At 40.6% G+C, this 17859-nt stretch overlaps 1 protein-coding gene across 2 annotated transcripts in view; it reads right to left on the reverse strand.

Moving 5' to 3' along the window:
• Positions 1–16788, reverse strand: part of bcl9 (BCL9 transcription coactivator) — a 32335-nt gene extending 15547 nt beyond the window's left edge. Inside the window, exons 1-2 of one of the 2 annotated variants that reach the window (XM_037108770.1) lie at positions 16311–16788; positions 14092–14258 (exon numbers count right to left, since the gene is read on the reverse strand). The gene's annotated coding sequence lies outside the window, so the exon portion shown is untranslated. Of the gene's footprint in view, positions 1–14091; positions 14259–15925; positions 16276–16310 lie in introns of those variants that run through there. The other variant, XM_037108771.1, reaches the window with a different exon arrangement.
• Positions 16789–17859: the final 1071 nt, after the last annotated feature.

Consider the following 17859-nt stretch of genomic DNA (forward strand, 5'->3'; position numbering starts at 1 on the left):
TTGTGCTATCCTGTTGACAAACCGACCAAACAAGAACCAGACACAGGTGAAAACAACCTTCAGCATCTTATGGCTTTGTATAAGAATTGACAAAACACAATTGATAAGTGAGGGCTTAATGGTGCACACAAATCATTATCATACATTACGTTCATTTGTCAGAGGCTTGTCCAAAGTGACTTACAATAAATGCTTTCAGTTACCACAAGAATATTTTAAAGAGCTTGTTGAGTGCTACAGCTCAAAAGTTTTCATGTTTTTTTTAAACGAGACATCAGCAAGGTACAGAAAGGTGCAAACAAGCCAGCTCATCGTTCATCAAGTCTAAAGGCAAAAATATTGATATATTTCATTTATTCCAAATGGCCACATAAAAGGCAGGCTAACAAGCTGGCCGTCAAAGGAAGGGGTAATGCACAATCATCATTCAAATGAGGAATAAGGACACACACTTGAAAAATGCCAGTGGCTGTGTGAAGAACAGAAAAAAAGAGCTTGAGAGATAGATTCAAATCCTGTTTACTGTCACAGCTCCACAGATCTAACCAAATGCCGCATGAAGTGGATGCAAAATCAAATGCTGGATCGTCAGTTTCAGATAATTGCAAAAGTTGAGTCCTCTCTATTCCAACATCAGAAAGGTGTGGGGAGAGGCGGTTTCAGATACTATTTGACCATCTAAAGCACTTGGAGCCATGGCTTTCTAGGCATACTTTAAAAACCCAGCCTGCTGTGGCTGGTTGTGGATGAGCAGTGACACTGCTCCACTGAAAAGAACCTTGACCGACATGATCGACCACAGGGGCCTCAGAGAGACACGGTGGTCAATTGTCCACTGTAATCCATTTGAAAAAATATCCAGTTTGCTAGGGAAGACCTGATTTTACTGTATCAGAAAAAAACAGCCTCCTACCCCATTTGGCCTAGCATGTGTGCGTATGTGTGCGTATAATGCAACTATGTGCTCGCATATAGACACAAGCAGCAGGACCTGTCAATCACCTGTTCCCTCCAATCACACACTAACGAGACACTAATTGGGGAGCTTGCTGACATGACTGTCATAAGGAATACACTGACACACAAACGCGCACATCAGACGCACGCAGCTGACTGCACGCACACACAACAAAGCACTGTAGAGGTAATCAGAGATTTCTCTTCCTCCATCTCCAGTAAAGACGCTGAACTGTCTATCACAGCACACACAAGGAGCTGCAGTGCGTGCAAGTTAATGGGAAAACAGTATAATGAGGCTCTAAAAATGAGCCTTTTGCCTCTGATATAAATATGGGGTTCCACATGAAAAGAGGGCAGAAAATAGTTCAATTCAATTAGATTTGGGTTTTCAAATGCGGGTGGCACTAAAAGGGAGCATTTCATTTCATGCTTATGTAACAGTCATCGTACGCTGGCTGAGTGCGGTGTAGAGAGTAGACCCTTCCCTGCTACGTCACCCAAATTCCTCTGAAGGGGAGATGGGAGGTTTATACCAGCGTAGTATCCAGTGGGATCAATAACGGGAGGGAAACCATGACCTTGCTGCCAACCTAGTCCACTGGCTTAAATTTTTAACACAACAATGCTACAAAGACGTTTTTTCTAAGAAGAAGAAGGGGAGGCAAAAAACACTCAAGTGCAAATGTGCAAACACACACACACACCCACCCCAACTCTCTTCCCTCATCTCGGTCCTGCTGTTGGCTGTAAAAGGGCCTGCTGATGTTTCAGCCTTATTTATGCAAATCCCATTTTGCAGTTCAGTCACAATGGAGTATTTCTCTCTCTTTTCTTACTCTCTAGCTCCCCTACACGCTCTCCGTCTGCTCAGCCTCCATCTCACGAATTTCCTCAGTCCATTATTTGTTTAGGGTAATATCAGAAACGTTATTTCCACCTCTCCTCACAGTTTTCTGCAAGAATATATAAAAACACACACCAGAAGAAAGGGACCGCGGCGGCAGCAGCAGCAGAAAGCTCTTCTCAAATACAACAGCTGCCACATGTATGTACCTAATCTTTGTTTAAATCAAATTGGCACACATGAAGTCTCAGGTCAAAGCTGTGCATCAAAATCTCAATGATAGAGGTCTTTACAATTTGAATCTAAAGGCTGACTTGTGTTGTTAAGCACTTTTAGTGGGTGGTAAAAAGACTGGAACAGAACTGCATAAATACTGTCCATTTGCAGGGTATGAGGCATCCACCATTCAAGTCAAACAAAGTCAAAACAAAAAGCTTTTTAAAGAATTAAATAGTACAAATCTTCAAGTGAGTCAAGTAACTGTTGTTGAATAGCAGCCACAGGTGGCAATAATGTGATAAAGTTATCCTGAAATGTGTTACTTTTCCAAAAATCCTCCTGAATCAAAACATCAATGACTTCATAAGCATCTTGAGAACAAGTGTAAAGGGAACACAAGCATGAAACAACAGTCATGTCATCCCAAGAGGTACTACAGCGTGTTTACTTCCTGTTTCACTCTTGTAATATAAATTATGAATTTTCCCTGATGAACTAAAGATTAAAATGTCATAAATAAAGTAATTTGACAAAGTACCAGAAATGATGGCTTTCATCCAACATCCAGCAGTATATTTAACTTTCTAGTGTGCAAGAACTTTCCAATAATTAGATCTGCACAATTATTTGAAATATTATCAAAATCACAGTATGGCCAAGAGTAATATCCACGTCACAGAATCTGCAGTGATTTGAGCTCAGTTGGTAGTGCAGGCGTCCCAACTACAGAGGCTTTGTCCTTGCTGCAGCGGACCCGGGTTTGACTCTGGGCCTTGAGCCCTTTGCCGCGTGTCACTCCCCCTCTCTCTCTCATCCTGTTTCCTGTCCAAGTCTTCAGCTGCTCTATCAATAAAGCCAAAAAAAGGCCAAAAAAATACCCCCAAAAAAAGTGAGATAGTGTTGTGGTGCTTGAGATATTGGTCTCTGTCTCAATGGGAAGACAACTAGAAAACCTGCTTCTTGCACACAACATTGGTTTTAGTAAAACATGGAAGTGATGAGTAAAACAATTAAGTAAATTTCTGTTCCAAAGCATCTGTTAATATTTGTTTGGTTGTAGAGTAAAAATCCCACAATGCTTTTTTAGTGTTCTATCAAGGCATTTCTCATGGTTCACATATACACACAAATACTGTACATATGGTAACAAAGGGTTATGGTTAAGGTCTGGGTTATGACTTGGTATTGGTTAAGTAGGTCTTGACTAAAACGCTGATAAGAACATTATAATGAATTACTACAGTGCTGCAGAGACGTCCCCGCCTGCAAGTCTTGTTCTCCAGATGTAAGAACACATTTGTTTGGAAGGCCCCATCAATGTCACATTGTCATGTTTTTAACTGTTTTAACTCTTTTTTTCTTGACGTGTCAAAAAGTTAATGACTGACTTTGACTCATGAAATCAACTTTTACAAATGATTACATTACACATACACATGGTGAGCACGGTCTATGGGCGTAACCTAGTGTTTTTCCTGCATGCCTTTAGACAGCCAATCAACAGCGCTATTAGATCTTGGCACAACAAGCATGCTGCATGCTTAGCAGTGCACGGATGCCATTAATTCCTTAGGTATCAAAATTTGGTATCCAATGAGACATATTTTGTTACTCAATATTGTGGCAATTCGCTCTGTGCCATGGAAGTACCGAAGTTCAACACCCAGCCCAAATCTGGTTTATTAATTTGGCAATATTACTACATCAAGTAAAAGCTCAGCTCTTAAACTGTACAAAACCAGTTTACTACAACTAGTTCCTGCACATACCTGCCTGCCTGCTAGTGAGAGAGTAACTAACTGCAGACAGGACAAACAGTATTTACTCTAATCAATAAAAAGGTATATAACAAAAAGACTTCTGCTGCCCTTCAAGCAACGGGAGTCCGATCCAATCTGTTGGACATCCCACAGTCCTTGGCTATGGCAACACAACACACCTGCATGCTCACCTGTTGATGTGGCTTCCTGAGAACACTGTCCCAACGTGCCACACCCTGCAGATTGCACGCATGACTCATGCTTGCTACATGCAGAATGTGAGGAATGCGGAGTGTCACTAAAGATAGAGCTGTAAGGCCACAGACGTAACATTTGACATAATGCATCTACTGTGACAGGAACAAGGACGCTCGCACAAGTATGACTGACCTCCTGTTTCTACTGAAACCAAGCCGTGCCACAAATATTTAGAAAGAACTTTGCAACTGTTCCGTAACTCTTGTTCTCTCTTGTTCTGCTCCCAAAGTACAATAGCAACATATCTCCATCCTACTCCACTCACTCCGTTAACCAAGTATGAGCTTTCTCTCCACTGGCCTTTCTATAACATCTCTCACTCCCCCATCCTCGGTGCATCCCTTCCGCTGGTTTGCAGACGATGCCCCTTCATCCCCAGGGAGACAACATGTGTGTAATGTCACATTTTGTCATATCATATCGTGGTGACAGAAGCGTCACCATGTCCATCACAATGATGGAAGTGGCAATGAAAACAGGAGGATGGGAAAGGGGTGCGATACAGATAAACACCAAGGAAGAGGAGAAGGGGGAGGGGTTATTACACAAGTCGCTCTCTTCACACAGTGTGCGGGTGGGTGTCTGTGTCTCAAACATATACACACAAACACACACACACAGCTGACTCACTAGTGACACATCTGCTGGCGTAGCCTGGGCACATTGCCATGTGTGGCGGCCTGCTCCGGCAGCAGGACTGGCACTCAGCACTCTGGCCTGCTGTGATCTCCGTCTCACACACTTCACCCTGCACTTCCATCTCTGTCAATCTGCCCTCTGTCTGTGCATCTCTGGCTAAGTGGGTGTGTCTTGCTTACACATACATGATATTTTTTATGTATGTGTATATATATATATATATATATATATATATATATATATATATATATATATATATATATATATATATATACACATACATACATACACACACACACACACACACCTTTCTACTCAATATGAGACAAAGAGACTGGGTAAACGATGTGCCATTATTTCACTGATACAACAAGTCCAGGTGCAATTTGGGGGAGTGCCAGTAGCAAATGTTGATGGTGATTATTGTGGCTGAAAATGTACAAGGTAAATATCATTTTCACCTTGTACATTTGAATGACTGCAAATAAAGTATGTCTCTTTTTATATTTTATCCATTCAAATAATTTATAACTTTTGGGTGTTAATAGTTAAAATAATTTTAAAAAAGCAAAATATTGGTAAATGTACACAAAAAACTGACGCTGATGTGACAGACCATGCAGCTACATGTGTGCAATCTTGAGGCAGTGAGATTTCTTCTCTCAGAAAAAAATCATATCAAATCAGGCTATCGTTTGCTTAACATTACTTTTGCAACTATGCACCCACAAACTACTCATGCTTCAATAGGTTGACTAGCAAATGTTAGCATAATAAGCCAAGGCCCAGGCAGACAAGAAGTCATTAGGCTTATCCACCTGTAACTGTCCAGTGAAGCAGACTCACCTCTGGACCTAAACTGGGCCAGATTCAGATTATGGCCAATTGAATCTGGTACGGCTGGGGTTTTGGGTCTCTGAATGAATATAGGCAATTATCTGGTGTGTTTGATTGCAGAAGATGATTTTTGAGGAGAGAGAAAACAGTGACGCACAGTTATATTACATATTGCTTCTCTTTTTAGACAACAGCTGCTTGTTTATTGATTATACACCACCATTTAGTTGTCTGTGGTCTTTTTCTGGGTCTCTATGGGTCAACTATTTCACTACTTTTCAGATCAATTCGATTCTAAAAGAAATCTTGCGTTTTCTTAGATAATATCCCTTTCACAATTGTTTGATAACCACATTTGAAGGATTGTCGATATTAAATGTGTGTTAATATCATAGGTGTGATTGGCAAAGGACAAAAAGCAGGACAATATACGGTTCCACTACGTCTCTTTTTACATTTATTTTGTCCCGTTGTCAGCTTCAGCGAAGAAAGAAATAGTTTGCTCCACACATCCAAAATTCTTAGAAGACAGTGTTTCCCCTTTACCCTAATTTTGAAAAATAACCTGGTGACTACTGGTGAGATTTTTGAAAAACAAAATTCATTTTCAGAATTTCAGAATCAGAGTCTAAGACAAGAGACAAAATAGTGTAGAAGTTGACATTGTTGCTTTAAAATATGTTAACCTCTTGAGCATTAGAGAACTTTTTTACCAGTATTTTCTTTATTATTATATATCTTTTTATGGAAACAAAATCTGCTTCAGAGGTCAATGGGCCACATGACATGGAATAAATGAAAATAAATACAATAAAAAGAGCTGTGTCCCATTCGTCCAGTTTACCAATACAATCTGCTGCTGGTTTGGAGTCACTGGGCCACAGGACATGGAAGATATCGAAAAAACGGCAATCATTTTGTATTAATATATTTATGTTAAGTAATTGAATGACGGTCCCTAAATCAGTTTCCAGCGATTCAGCGCGAGGCTCTGGGAGGTGAGCTGACTGTCCTCCTCCTGCTGACACTGGGCGAACCTCAGTAAAGTCGCAGCTAGACCCCAGTGAATATCCGCCAATATCCAAACTAAAACTAACTTCACCCCGGCTCGATGAGTCGCCTGTTGCAGCCTTTGAATAGGATGATGAGGATTTCAGTCACTCAACTTAAAACGGTGACTCGAAGAAATTATACAAATAGCAGTTATGACAATAATAATCAATTTCAAGATAACTTAGGGTGTAGTGCTTTCACTGTGTGCAGCTTAAATTCGCCATCTGCTCATGATTTTTGTAGGTTTAATATCACATCTTTTTTTTCTACTTTCTTTACACATGTTGATGTAAATTGCTGTCCGGTACCATTCATCATTGCTTAGGTTCAACTTATTTGTTCAGTTCCTGGGGTCTTTTTCTGTGTAGGTTGACAATAATCTAAAGCTACAGTAAAAGTCTGAGCAAAGAAGAACTGCTTATTAAAGCAGGAGCAATGGAATATGTTAAGAGTGGTATGGTAGCTACAGTCACATTACCAGTGAATAGCAGAAAAGTAAAAACACTCCCAGTGCAAATTCATATGCACAAATCAAATGTGCAAATTCAAAAATTTCCTAGTACATTTCTGTCATTTGTAGCTCCAAACAGAATCTCCATTTGCTTAAGAGAGACTCAGGTGCCCTCTGTGCAGACCCCTTATTTCCTCCCTTCCCCTGACCATGCTCTCTGGTCCGTGACTCCCTCCCTCCATCCCGACAGTCGCTCCCACACTCGGGCCACATTCCTCCCCTGCTCATGCTGGGAGGACGTCTCCCTGTGGCTAAAAGCATTGTGGGAAATCCCAACGGCCAGGCCCTTCAGAGGCTGTGCAGACGTAAATGTGTAAAGGAGGCTTGGGTTCCTCGCTTGCTGCCCGTCAAAAGGCTCTTCCTGTGAACCACTTGCAAATATATTACACACAAGCCACAAGTAAAAAGTGAACACATGACAGTCATTATCAACGTCTTGATATAGAGTCTCACAAAAGCAGCAGAGAAACATCAAATACCCACATTTGAGGCAGCAGTCAATACAACCCACGCTGGGCCAAACCTCAGTTTATAGCACTAAGAACATAAGGCAGGAAAGGAAGGGAATTTTAAGATGCTGCTCGAAATATTTTTCCATAGATTCTCTTTGTGCGTTTCAAATCACTACACAACAGAAACAAGAAGTGAAAACTAAACCTGTCAGCCCATGTGACACAGTTCAGGCATGTCTACTGACCTGGCATGACAACAAACATATCTTTATTCTAAACGCTCACAAACACACAGTACAGCAATACGTGTGCCGTCTCCTCTCTGCTAGCATTCAACAAATTTAGCACTGTGAAGGGGAATATGAGCCAGATTGCATCCCAGAATTACCCCAGTTTGCACTCATGTGTCATTCCCATGGAATTTTAAACACACTGCCTGAGACCTGCCCAATTAAATATACAGGCACAAAGCAATATATGCGCACATACTCATACTATTGCACATACTCATACCAACATGCGGCAGTACTTAGCTGTCCTAATAATGTCTAAGATGCACTCAAGACTGTGCTTCAAGTAATGGCATCTACTGCTCCAATGAGTCTGAGCTCCTTGAGCCTCCTTGAGGTCCTTCTATATGTTCTGCAACAAGACACGTCTATGCTGTTTAAACCCTCATGGTAATATGTTGAAAGCATGTAGTAGATTTCCCATGTGATCCAGGTTAGGTAGTGTAAAATGCAATCTGCCACTTAATCCTGACTCTTGAGTAATGAACTCTTAACACCTTATCTTTTCAGGAAGAAGAGGATGATAATGTCACTAGACAGTCTCTTCATTGTCACACTTAATTCCTGTTGCTATGACTCTAGAAAGAAAGGGAAAAGAAAGCACTGTATTTTTGAGGCATGTATTTGCCCCTTCTTAGCATTTAAGGTGAGTAAAACTGATGTTCAAAAGGGTACAAAAAAAACACACTCCCTTCCTTTGTTTATGAGCATAAACAGATGGCTTAAATTACTAAACAGTGAGGAAAAAAATCATGGAGGATGAAGATGAGATTTGAGCAGTTCGAGTCCAAGGTGTGGCACTATTTTGGAAGTCATATTAAGCCTACAGTTATTTGCAAACAAAATTAATTAAGGCAGTAAAACAAGTAACATGCAGGCACATCCGGATCACCACCGTATAACTGTATACGCAGAGAGGGGGGAACCTGTTGACCTGCCTCCCCAAGAGACACCAGATACATTCAACTGACATAAAACAACTTTATTTCTTTTAGTACTAAATTAAACTAGCACATTTTAGAGCCGTACCAAAGGAATCACAATAGATGTTAGCATGTTAGCATTTGTACCTGTCGACTGCCAACTGTGATAATGGACTGATATCAAAAATAAAACAAACTACATGTTATGTCAGCCCAATGCAATTCTGTGTTTCTTAGAGAACTGGACTTCAGAGGTGTCAACAAAGCAGAGGCAAAATGGCTGCAAACCACTAATGCTGGCAATTATAATCTCAAACAAATAACGTAGTGCAAATTTTAGTTCATTTAAATGGACTGAAAGACACAGCCACACAACGGTGGAAATCACATTGGGAAAAAAGCATTAATTTGAATTAACAGGGTGTTCTGCTATTATTTCCATTTTTAATGACAGTGCATGGACAACCAACCCAAACCTGTCTCCGAAGTTTCAAACTGAACTGAAACTGTCATACATCTTGCTGCACTCTCTTTGAAAACAGTAAGGTCTAATACGGACTGCGTGGTTAATGTAAACAACATTCAGATCAGTAAAGCTTGTTATTTTCTCCCAAACTAATGTGAGAGACTCCCAAAAACACAGCATCATTTATCAGGAGCTCTAACAAAGAACATAAAGGATCTAAGATACCAGAAACTTCCCCTCAAAAAACACTTAACAATGAAGTCAAGCTGGATGCTTTTCACAGGCTCATAAAATTAGTGAGTTAATTTCAACATTAAACCAAGCCCTTTGAATTGTGTCACATGCAACACACTATTGTTTTTCAAAATATTCAAATAATTATACATACTTGGCCTCAAATCTGTGTTTTTTCACTCTTCTCTCTGAATGCAAGTTCTTAACCACTGCTGTATTGTCCACATAGCCCCACCTCCTAAGTAAATTACCTTTACTGCTGTTGTTCTGAAGACACAGTGTAGGAGCATCTTTATCATTCAATAAAATCTAAAATGTTATGCCCCCGATGTTTTGTCAATTTTTCCAGCACAGTATTGAATACTGATATTTCTATGTATTGTATTGAAGTTAGATATTCTAGTATCGAAACAACAATACAGACCATCTTTTAGGAATTTGAAAAACAAAACAGTATTAGGAATCTCATTTTCTTCTTTTTGGAAAGCAACATAGACAAATAAGATATATAGAAAATCCCTACAGGTTTTGTGGCAAAAATCTTAACTTTAATGCCTCAGCCTGATTGTGGTTGCCAGATAAGCAGCATTCCTGGGTGCCATAACTGCCCAGTGCTTGCGTCTGATTTAATATCCTGTGAAAACCTTATTTCTAAAAAGTGTTTTGCCCTCCAAACCTCTGCTGGTTAGCACTGTGTCGTGGTGCTACATCAGACAAGGCTAACTAGGTACTAGGAAAAACAGTCTGGTAGCCGGATGGCACGTAAGCCTGGCTGACAGCTTTTAGCATGGATAGCTGAGGTGAAAGCAGGTCACCGAACCCCCCAGGTTCTACCTGAGCACTGCACTTTTTGAGAGGACCCCTCCCCTCCCAGCAGGGGCAGCAGACCCTCTGTGCAACAACTGTCAATCACAGCAGAGAAACACGAAAGCAGAATTAAAGGTGCATTCTGACTCAGCCAGACACATCCCACAGGATTGTGTACGGGCAACATGTAAGACTCAGACCTCCTACACTAAAAAAGATGAAATGCAGCCATTACAATAACACATTCATATTTAAGGCTGTGACTGTTTGGATAGGCACACTAAAATGACAAGACCTACTACTAGAGGCCTGATAGAAGATTTGTTTTACATGGACTTCCTCCTGCCTTGTGCAGCCAATTTCCTTTATTATAATAAGTATGTGACGACTGATTTATTTCACTCAATGTAGACTTTGATCCAATGACAAGAGTAAATAAGAAAAACTGATGCACTTATTTGTATACTTTTGTATGTATTACTTTTTTGAATAACTGTTGTTAATCCTCCTAAAAAACAGGATCTTATTTGATGAACACTCACAAATGTTCTGTGTTATATCAAAAACACTGTGATAGTGTGAACCTATCCATTATCAGTCCCTGTTAAATAAGCTGTGGTCAAATGTGTATTGTGTTGTCTCCCATTTCATGATATTTCTATGTTTTAGTAGGTGAATTAGCTTACATGGAGCCTAACATTACGCTTATAATCAGAACAAAATGCCTTATGCAACCACCTCAATCGGAAGAAACTGATCCAGTCAGATCACAGTGGACTTAAATCAGATTAAGAGGATGGTGTAAACCTTTGATAATCACTCCATAAACACATAATCTTTCTGCACCTCACAAGGGGGCAACATCAGATGATGCTGCTTCCAGGTGGGCCAGGAACATGGTGGTGGAAAATACACAGAACTGGTCTGTGGTTGATTTAACAGTCTAGTTGGAGATCTGGTTAAAAGGTTTGAAAAGATGGACAAAGCCTTGAATCCACCAAACTAGAATTGCAAATAATGTTCACAGGACACCATGGGCCCTTTTTAAAAATTACATTGACAGGTGGAGAGTGAATGAATAACCTTTCCTCCATAAAGTTGTAAAAACTTGTATTCTTCTTATGTTGCATTTCCAGAATCTGCAAAGTTGGAAGAACCACTTAACACCGGCAAAAAATGTTATTCAAATGTAATGCTTTGGGGCATGTGAATGTACATCTTATTGGATCAGTTAATTTGGCATCCATATAAGCAGTTAAGTGGGAATCTCTAATGAGAATGATTTCTATTGGATTCAATAAATATTGTCCATGGAAAAACAGCTACTGTTACTGTTCCTAACTTGCCTCTGAACTTTGTAGCTTTATTCACAAGTGCTAAACCTTAGGGACCTTCTTAGGGATACACTGGCTCCACTTTTTCTCCCTTTAAATACAAAGTCTGATATCTAAACTCAGGATACTGGCTGATATACAGCAATAATCACTTTTTTCTTCCTCAAAAAAACACCATCAAAAACCTGTGTAATCATTAGAGTGAAGCTAATAAACCGATTTGAATTATATTGTGTTTTGAAGCTTTATTATAAAACTTTGGTCACAATTTAACACCTACAGCAACATCTATTTAGGTGCCAGCATAGATTAAATCAATCAGATCAGATCACTACTTATTTTGACTGACATGGGAGGCATGACCACCGGTGCAGAAAATTGGCAATGTTTGCAGAATCACTGAAATCACTACGCACAGAAATTAAAGATTTATTTTTCACTATGTCTGTCTTCACCCTCAAAAAAACAGATTATGTTAAATCTAGTAGTTTTTCCAACTACCTTATACAAACTGAGGAATGACACTGACATTGTCTTCTGTCAATAGTTTCTTGGAACTGAGAAACAAATGCATATACTGCAAAAAAAAAAAAAAAAAGTCAACTCTGTACATCAACATTTTGAATACTCTTTAGAGTGACATATTGTCACGTTCTGTGGGGAATGTAAAACATCACTCGAGACCTCCAAACAAGTTGAATGTAAGCTTGCAGACTATGATGGTTAAAAACCAAATAGTACTTTTCTGCTCCCTGGGGATACTACATAATTACTGTACAATGGAGGCCTGATGATTGTAGGAGTCATTCAGCAGATGAACTAAATTCCTTAATTATTTGTAAATGGAAGTGTTTAAAGGGGGAACTGATGCTTTGACTAAATGTTAACACGCTATAGTTTGTGTAATAAAGACTGAGTGACAATTAATGTCTAATCTATAGAAAATACAGACTGGGTCTAACCTGCTGTATGGATGAGGAGGGCAGCCCACTGCCACCCACTACTCAGGCGATGAGACACAACTCCCCCTCCAACACATCCCTCCATGTCTCTCACACACACACACAACACAAGCCTTGCAAGTTTTAATTAGAAAACCCATGAAGCAAACAAATGCATGGAAACATGAGAGGCCAATACACAGAGGAGAAAATAAATCCTTTGCCACTTTACATCAATATCCATTTCCCTGCATCCTTCACCTCACTGTGGTTTTTGGTTAACACGCTCCGCATTAGATAGCAGATAAATAAACAGCGTGGACAGCGTTCTCAGGAAGAATGCCTTGACTACGCTTGCATCCTCCTCAGCATGTGCAGAACAGGGACCAAATATTGCACTAACAGTCTGAAGCAGTGCAGCTCTGAGGTCCTTTTTCTTTAAGACGGTCTACAATTGAAGGTCTCCCTCACCAGAGTGCAGCAATCAACATGGCCACATCCATGATTTGGGAAGAGCAGGATTGTTATGTTTGCATCTGAGCAACATTATGCTATCTAGTTGTGGCACCAGTCAGTCTTCAAGAGACAGAAAACAATATCGACCGAATTACTGCAACTTCACACCAACACTTCAGAACAGACACCTGGAAGTTCATTTGCATTAAGGGCATTTGTGAAATTTGGCAAGCGTCTTTACTTCCACTGTCATTTTCAGGGGCAAATGTAATATTCAAAGGCATTTAGTAAATCAAGATGGTCCAAATACCTGATATTTATGCTGAGCTTATTTTATGTACTGTGCTGCATCGCTAGCATCTTTGACATCAACACAACAATGACATCTCTGCTAGTTCTGGGGTATAGCCAAGCTGCCATTTTCTTTAGTCTGTGGTCTAACAGTTAAACTTAAGTCTAAACAACGCATCAAACATGCATTTATAGATGAAAGACTGATTTCTAAGCTTTGAAAAAAACAACATGAAAAAGAGAATACGATTCCATGTATGCTAGTGCATGATGCAGGGGGTTTCTGTCAGGAACTTATTTAGAACAAACTTTATAATTGGTTCTACGGTTGGGAAAATGTGTGTGAAATGCGAGTGAGGAAAACTTTGCACGCAGATGGTCTCATACTTTTTCAATTTGCTTTTCATATTCCTGAGTACGGTGGAAAAAAAAAAATCTTTGTTTTACTGCTATGTCACGACTGCATCTGAAATCACTACTCCCTATCTGAAAGAAACGGACGCATTGCTTCTGGGATTACTGTGCATGCCTTGGGTGCTTTTTTTGATGCACTGTGGAAATCTTTAAGGGCAAGGAATTTGGACAATCTAATAAAATGGTGGACGGTAAATGTGGTGCGCTACAGGGTAAATAGGGGGTGATTACTGACTCAGACACAGCAATTAGGAGAATTGTATTTACATCTGTTACTGGTGTGTGATTTTTTTTAAGGAGCGGAAATGTGTACATGTGAGCAAAAGTGTGAGATAGTTAAATAAATAAATAAATAAATAAATAAATAAATAAATAAAGAGAGCCAGAGTTGAGCTGGGTTACCTCAGAAGCCCCCCTGCCCTTTCAGCAGGGCCTCATATGGAGAACCAGGTCTCAGGTCCCCTGGGCACTGATGTCTGCTCTCCACTCAACTCCTCCCAGTCAGCCACGGAGGCTGTGCAGGAACCTGGACCCACTCACGACACCCTACAGCCACAAGTCATTCACACCTGGAACAGAGGGAGAAGAACTTTGCTCATCGGGTGAAACAGAAAACAAGCAAAAGGCAAGGAAAAGCACTCAGTCGCTTGTGTTGACAAGACCAGCGTGTGGCAAACACATAACCAGTGCAAGGCTGAGGTCATTAGGGGCTACAGGAGCGCTGTATACTCGCTTTTTTTAAAACCCAAACACTCATTTATACTTCAGTTATCGACCGGTGTACACATAAGGGACTACAAGACAGCACATGATACTCCATCAAGAGCCTCCTTGCTCCTTTGCATCCTAGAGGACATCCTCAGATATCAACTGTGGGAGTGACAAGGTGACTTTTATGTTAATTTTTTCACACCTCAATAATTCAAAGAAAATAATGTTGAAGTGGCGACCACAGAGAAGATAAATATGAAACATACTAAAGACTATGCAACAGATACACACTCATGGCAGACAGCAGCGTTGCCTAGCAATTGAGGAGACCAGAGTCCTGTAACAGGAAGGTCTGCAGTTCAAGCTCAGCAAACTGGCAGGTACGCTTCGAAGCGGTCCTTGAACGAGACACCAAACTCAGAAGTCACTCTGGGTAACAGCATTGGTTAAAGGACAGGAAGTTTAAGTGAGACAAAGCACAAAAGCTGCCAAGATTATGCTTCATGATGGAGAAAATACCATTAGTATTCTGTGATGTGATGCCTGGTAAAAAGGGAGATTTGATTTCATAAGAATTTAAATAAACGGCTCAAGGACTTACCCCTTAATTAACTCACGAATGGTAACAAGTTAAGACTTTTACTCATGAGAGGAGTCAATTCATAAAAATCTACAAGTATCAGATCCCTTTTACTAAACATTTCGACTATCATTACAGGACCTGTGGATTTTTCCCCCACTCACAGTCAAATAATTTAAAAAAAAAACATTAAAAAAAAAAAAAAAAAAAAAAAAAGGTTGACAAAACACTAAAAAGACTAAACACATTCTTTGCTATGTTTAGCTCTCTGGGTCCTGCCAAGGTAACACAGCACAATGCCACACAAGTTATTCACAAACGGGCCTGGTCGAGGAAGTCGTCCTAAAATACACACAGACACGTTCAAACCTAAAAAGTCTGCAAATAAAACGTAAAGCACACAACTACTAACAGAGACCAGACTCTCCCCCCCCTCTGAAATCTCAGCGCCTCACTGGACAACTCTTGGCGGACAAAGTAATTCCATGGCGCTTGAAACTCCAGGAACTTTTTTTTTCTTTTTCCTAAAAGAAGTTGTTCCTGTTTCGCCAGAGAACTGGGGGGGGGAAGGGAGGACTTCAGCACTTGCATTCATGGAGCGTCGGCCAGCGCAAACAAAGTCTTCCCCGAAGAGGGAGGCACTGGACGGCGGCTGAGAGCGAGAACAACGACGTCGGCGCACAAGCACACGCGAAAAAAACACACACACACACGAAACGAGATTCATTTGAGGGGCTTTTTGTACGCGAATAAAACAAATTCAAGGCCTCCTCGGGTTGGAAACGCTCATTTTCAAGTTGTGCTAGCTCCGTTAACAATGTAACAATTAAATCGCTCGGCAGATGATAGGGCTGGCCGACACAATCAAGCAAGCCGAGGCCTATAATCTCGCTACGCGTTTTATAAATCATATCACACACATTTTTAATGAAGGAAATACAATACCAGCGGTGTGGTACTCCCGAAGAATGCAGAACATGCATGCTGCATTGTATCCTTTTTTCATTTTCACCGAGCACGGGCGGTCCTCCAGTATAATGGGGTAAAAACCAATATTTCTCCGCGGGTTTCACACCATGCTGAAAACATCGTGAAATAATCCGCTTTCGGTGCGCCGGAGAAAAACGGCATTCGCGGTTGAAAGGGTGCTCGCTGTCTGCCAGGCCAGACACGACGTGGGTTTTGCTAGCCAGCCTTCGGGGACAGAGGCAGAGAAGAACGGATACCGGAGTGAGATGTCCCCGGGAGGAGGACCCGCGTGTGCCCGTTGCCAGGAGGCGAGCTCTGGTACCGACACTTTCCACCTGGATTTGGATAAAGGAGCACTCACCTGGAATGTTAGCTCAATTTCCGTTTTCCTCGAACGACGGATTCATCGCGTACGCTCGTCAAATCACAACATTATCACGGTAACATTATAAAATAGAAATGTGTCTCCCCCCTTTCGCCCGAGCTTTCCAGTGGTCCTACTCCATTACATCCCAGTCAAGATTTCCTGTCGTCTCCCCCCCCTCTCCGCTCCGGCGCGATGGTTTAGCCCGAATTCTAAGTAGCAATTCTAGGTCAGGTCTGTGTGCCAGTGAGAATGTTACTGTCGGACAGCAGCGAGGCACAAATGTCCACTACACACAACATGGCAAATAACATGCACATAGACAGAGGACAAACACAGCCAAACTGTGCTCCGAACATTCATATCTTTTCAGTTTGCGTGGCGAGTTATACTCTCGTCTTTGTTGTGACGTCAAACTTCCTCACATGAAAGAACTTTGGAGTAGTAGAGCATCAGACTGGTGGAAGTTCTCACAGGATAATGATTTAAGGGCACACGTGACTTAAGAAATTATGATTCCGACTTATTTCTCTGCTTCGTTCATAGCCGGATGTAATTTCTCAAACAAAACAATAGATATGTTAAGATGAAGGTTCTCAATAATGGGACTTTTCTAATCGTGTCATGTGTGAAAGTGAACCAGTGAAAGTCACTCTGTTTTGTATGAAGTTGTATGACAGTAAAGATCAAATTAAAAAATCAGTTAAGCAAGAAAAAAAAATGGCATTTTAATCATACTATCTAAAATCAGCAACCGCTATTCACCTTTAATTCAGTCCAGTCTGATCCATTTCAACATGAAATAAATTCAAATAAGTTAGCTCTGTAATTTAGTTTCGACCTTCATGAAACTGTACTCACTCATAGATATCAGCCACCTAAATATGTCTAATATTTTTCGCTGAGATCCATGCATTATTACTCGAGACATTAACAAGAAAGCCAAAAAAGCTGTTTTTAAGAAAGTGAGAGAAGAATTCCTGGATCTGTAGCTCCATCTGCAGCCACACATAAACTAAATGAGGAGACCCATCCTCCATCCATCTGATAGTTTTTGTGTAATTCTGCTGAAAAACCAACAAATAAAAGGCTGAAACCATAACTTCCTTGGCAGAGTTTGAAAAATGTTGCATCTTGGTTTACTGTCACCGCTGACAATAGGCATTTTTGGAATGAAAGGTCATATGCGTGGGAGTTATGGGGAAAATTGCTACAATATTGATAATTTTCATTAGTGTATAATCGCCTGAAACTAAGAATTGCTGTGTTTTTGTTACCTTAGAATGAACATATCTACCGAGTGAGTAAATCCTCCTTCAGGGAGTCCGACATATTGTTTTCTACAGGAGCCAAGAATGGACAAACCAAACGTGGGCTCTAGAGATGGCGTTTCACATTTTTAGTAGCCACCGTACGGGAGGGTGAGACAGGGCGTGCTCAGTTGGTTGTAGTTTGGAACCCCACCACTAGATGCTACTAAATCCTACTTTAATATTCTCATTACTTTTATTATGTAGCGATCAATTGATTAGCAGCTGTTCTAAAG

This window comes from Acanthopagrus latus, chromosome 9 (assembly GCF_904848185.1).
Source record: "Acanthopagrus latus isolate v.2019 chromosome 9, fAcaLat1.1, whole genome shotgun sequence".
In the NCBI taxonomy this organism is placed as follows: Eukaryota; Metazoa; Chordata; class Actinopteri; order Spariformes; family Sparidae; genus Acanthopagrus; species Acanthopagrus latus.